Below are 5119 nucleotides of genomic sequence, written 5' to 3'. Positions count from 1 at the left end.
TTTATTTAATCGTGATACAAAAACTATGTGGAAGTAAATAAAATGATTGTGATACTGATGACGGCCATTATTGTCTTCTAACGCCCACCCTCCATTCTGATGATGATGTTACGACCGACACCCCCTCTGTTACGACATCAGAAGTGGGATTAGTGAACTTGGATGAAGACAATGTGATGCGACGTTCACAACAAGACAATGCAAGTTTCGATTATCACAATCAGAAGAAGATTATGATGACTATCACATTCGAGTGATCACGTGATGAAGATGTAGTGTCCATTGAAGATGGACCTGAATTTGAAGTGACCTGGACCTTGTTAATGATCGGCATCACTACATGCCGTAAGATATGATGGCGTGAACATCAACAATATTTCCATAATGTGTGCAGTCGTGTTTGGAAATTATGGTACCTCAACTTGGAAACTGTTATTACGGTGAGTCGTTTTCATACTGGAACCTTATTGTTATTGACTTCATTGCTGGGTGAATTTCCGTTTCTAATAATGAGAAAATTGCCTTTTTTAAAACCAAATTGCCGAGACATATTGTGTCAATCCGTGTCAATCATACCGCGTTTTCCAATCTGTTTTCATCATCGTCAAATCTTTGTATTTTGGTCTAAAAATATTTCGAATCAGTTTAGACACGCTTAACCTGCGTGGTTAAAGTTGTATTTTCTCACTCCAAGCAAAAAGAAATTAATCATGACATGATAATTAAGTCTCGTTAAATAACGTGTTTTGTAATCTACCGTCGTTCATCAAATGTTTCAAAATTCAACACTCTTTATTGAAATCTTTTTAAACCGATTAAAAGAAAGTCTTGTGAATACGATAATACAGTGAATTCTTTTGTTTCATGTTATAACTTGGTTCGGCAATTGATGGATTACAAGCGGGGATGAAAATGGCGCGGGCTGAGCTGTAGCCGTGCAAAGTGACGTCATCATGGCAGCACGTTGTATACCAGCCGGACTTGCTGCGCTGGTGAAGACCTAAACCATGTCACAAGACCAGTGGTTGATCTTTTATTGGAAATTCTTATAAGTCCTGGTGAGTCGTATCTGTTTTACCTGATTTGAAATATGGGAAGTTTTAATAGGATACAAACGAATATAGTGCAGAAAGTTGTCTTTTGTTAACTTTAGTTAAATTGGAAATCGTAATGAAGTGAAGTAAACATTGCGAAGTAAAATGATTTGGATTATGATTAAGTGAAATAGACTTGGAAAAAATGCCTCGAAGCGAATTGCCTTCTGAGTTAAATGTTACTGATTTAGAGAGTGAATAAGATGTTACACGGCACACATACTTTGGTATTGTTATTTTCTCTTTTGTTGTTGTGCTGCATTTCCAGCGTAGTCGTAACTGCAGTCCCGTTAGAGGCTGTTCAGGGCGCGGTGTGCGACTGGAGGTGTGGTGAGTGTGTAGGTCCATGGGGACCTGGTTTTAGTGGTATATGATTACCTTGTGGAAATGACCAATGATGGTCTGTTATGAAAGTGGCAAATGGTTGCCAATGTTATCACCGAGTATTAAGGTGCACTGTGGCTCCAGCGTAGTCGTAACTGCAGTCCCATTAGAGGCTGTTCAGGGCGCGGTGTGCGACTGGAGGTGTGGTGATTGTTTAGGTCCATGGGGACCTGGTTTTAGTGGTATATGATTACCTTGTTGAGTTGGCCAATGATGGTCTGTTATGAAAGTGGCAAATGGTTGCCAATGTTGACTTATAACCGAGTATTTATGTGCCCGTGTATGTGTGTGTAAAATGAACAGTCTAAGATATTTTTTTGATATTTTGATCATTGTTGTTGATTGAGGCATTCTTTCAAATTGTTTACTCTGTGTGGTGATGCACACGGGAGATCCACTTGATGGATATGTGTACTGAAGTCTTATGTAGAGTCACAAGTAGAGCTCATGTAGAGCTCATGTAGAGTCACAAGTAGAGCTCATGTAGAGTCACAAGTAGAGCTCATGTAGAGTCACAAGTAGAGCTCGTGTAGAGTCACAAGTAGAGCTCGTGTAGAGTCACAAGTAGAGCTCGTGTAGAGTCACAAATAGAGCTCCATGTAGAGTCACAAATAGAGCTCCATGTAGAGTCCTTTATAGAGTCTCATGTTAGGTCAGGAATGACCGAGCGAACTTGGATACTGTGCTGTGGTATATTGTTTCAGATTAACACACGAGGACGTGTGTCACGCAGGATGGCCGTGTCGGCGTTAGTTATGAATTAAGAAGAGAAATTGATCAAATCGGAAAATAAAATGAAGTTACATCACTTCCGTTATGAAGTTGCTACGCTCCGACGAAAGGTGGCGTACGGCCAGAGCTGCGTGAAGTCGAGGGAGTCACTACAGAGTCGTCGTGTCGAGCGGACGTGTACTGCCGTTCTAGTCGGGCAGTCTACCGCGAACCTTCGTCATGAGCGGACGTGTCGAATAATTACGAGGAGTGCTATAGTCGCTCGCCTATAACTTGTAGGGACGTCAAGAAAGTGTGATCGGAAAAGAGTACCTAGCAAGTACGTTCACATGTCCCGATGATTCGGTCCGAATATAGGAACCATGGGTGGTGGAGGGCAAGTAGAGGGCGAGTAGCCCCTTCGCGCTAACGTCCTTATGCGCGCTAGATAACGAGAGACTGTGTAACCGTTACGAATACCGTGACGTTGCCGTGAGTGTGTACCTTATGCTGTGACTTTATTTAATCGTGATACAAAAACTATGTGGAAGTAAATAAAATGATTGTGATACTGATGACGGCCATTATTGTCTTCTAACGCCCACCCTCCATTCTGATGATGATGTTACGACCGACACCCCCTCTGTTACGACAAATATTTACTGTAATCGTTATTTAGTCCTCTTATCACGTGTACGTTAATAATTTTCATATTTTTCCTTTTAACCACCGAACGCGAACGGTTTGTTCACCATTTTGGCAGGTAGTTACGTCACCGAATCAATCATTGATGTGCCGTTGTACCGTATGCACCATTGACCTGCACCATCAATGGTGCAGATGAGACTAATTAGTTTCATTTGCACCATTAAAGGTGCAACTGCTTTGAAGTACGGTCTCATTCTCATTAGAGCCAATAGTCACTGGGTTATGTGCAATGAGGAGGGTTATGTGCAATGAGGATAGTAACATTTACTTAAATGTGTGAAGGATAGATGTCACAGAGGGACAGCTGACGTCACAGAGGGACATGACGTACTTAACAGAGAGCGAGTGAAGTCATTGAGACAGGACGTAGTAAGAGTAGACCTTGACAGCTTAGAAATTAGGGAAAGGAATGTTCTCCCCAGACAGTTATTAAGTACCTAAACTTATTTAGGCGCACTACTAGTAGTGCCATGAGATATTACTCTACGATACCATCAGGGGTATCGTCAGGGGGTATCGTGGGTCCGAAAGGGGTATCGTGGGTCCGAAAGGGGTATCGTGGGTCCGAAATGTCCCGTGACACTACCTGCATTAATAGAAAAAAAAGCATCTCCCATAGCACTACTCAGATTTAGACTAACTTTCAAATTAAATGAAACCAATTTTTTTTATTTAAAATTTAATAAACACTGCATAGACTACACGCGATACGCACAGCACAACATGCGCCGGGCAGGCCGGCGCTTGACACGCCACGCCAGACAACGTCTCTCTCATTTCCCACACATCTTCATAGTTTCAGCGCGTCCCGCAGCACGCGCCAGTGTCTCAGATGCGCAGCCATCAACACGTTGGTAACGTGGCGTCATCAACCTTCATTACTCAACAGATTTTAGCGCAGCACGCGTAGATGGTGATCCTTGGGCAATATACTTTTGGTCTCGGTGGTGGTTTGCATGGCTCGCAGCGCGGTTGGCACGGTTCACAGCACGGATAGCACGGCTGGCAACAAGGCTGGCACGGCTGACAGCACGGCTGGCAGCACGGCTCGCAACACGGCTGGTAGCAACAGCAACAAGACCTGGAACGTGGCAAGGTTAGGTTGGGTTAGAACAGGGTTTCCTCAGCTGCTTTTAGCTTTAACTCGTAATGATGGTAGTGTAGAACCTGAAACTAATTTAATCGTCTTAAAGCTTTTTCTACCATCACCGGATGTCAATACATTTTTTTATTACCAATACCCAGTAAATATGCAGTCACAAAAGAAATATTTGCAAAAATGTTTCTGGATATTTGCAAAAAGAAGATTTTTAGATATTTTTGCGATGAAAATATTGACGTGCAGTATCCGGTGGTCGTGAAGCTCATCCAGCACACTAGGAAATGAATTAACAGCCTCATGTAAAATATTTTAAAGAACATTCCAGATTTGCAGCAGCAGTAGCTGCCTGGTAGAGCTGAAAACAACAATTATGAAATAAGTGGTACTCACATCTTTGCAACTTGGAAACTATCAGAATAAAGGTTCAAGCTAAGGTTTCTAACCCACCAACAGGTGAAATTATATTCACTTGAAACTTAATAGCTTAACAGAACTACTTAGGTCAAATAAATTATAAAATAAAAAAATATTTTTTTACATTTATTTCTTTTTTCTAAAATATTTTTGTCACTTTGTGTGTTTTCAGTCGGATTTTTCTATAAAAACTGAAGAATGATGACTGAAAGGAACGTTCCATCATTTTCAAATCAAATTATTAGAATATTTCACACTTTTTTAGCAGCCAGAATTTTGATGTAGACGTGAAAAAAGATTTCATACTTAGGTAAGTAAGTAAGTATCTCAAAAGAAATACTTCTCAAATAATTCACGACTGCAATATTTTTTTCAAATACAGTATTGTTAACACTATTGCAATACCAAAAAAGATACTGACTGAAAAACTCGTTTTTCGGAAGTTATCCGTCTAAAGCTCGAAAGCTCGGTGAGTTGTGGGTAACTGGGCTGGGTACTTAGTTGATCTTGCTATGGATGTACCTACCCCATTGGGATATAATCGATTCTCCCGGGGTTCGATTCTTGGTGGGGACAAATCACAATAATCACTTTGTGATCCCTAGTCTGGTTAGGACATTACAGGCTGATCACTTAATAATAATTGTCCAAAAACTAAGATGATCCGTGCTTCGGAAGGCACGTTAAACCGTTGGTCCCGATTATT

The 5119-nt window shown here is 41.2% G+C and overlaps 1 long non-coding RNA gene across 1 annotated transcript; it reads left to right on the top strand.

Annotated features, from left to right (window-relative positions):
- The first annotated feature begins 796 nt into the window (after positions 1 to 796).
- On the top strand, positions 797 to 2767 carry LOC126371402 (uncharacterized). Its single transcript, XR_007567033.1, has 2 exons — positions 797 to 1419; positions 1620 to 2767. It is a non-coding gene; the product is annotated as an uncharacterized LOC126371402 (long non-coding RNA).
- The last annotated feature ends 2352 nt before the right edge of the window (positions 2768 to 5119 follow it).

The sequence above is a fragment of the Pectinophora gossypiella genome, chromosome 12 (genome assembly GCF_024362695.1).
Source record: "Pectinophora gossypiella chromosome 12, ilPecGoss1.1, whole genome shotgun sequence".
In the NCBI taxonomy this organism is placed as follows: Eukaryota; Metazoa; Arthropoda; class Insecta; order Lepidoptera; family Gelechiidae; genus Pectinophora; species Pectinophora gossypiella.
This window is presented reverse-complemented; position numbering and strand designations above follow the sequence as displayed.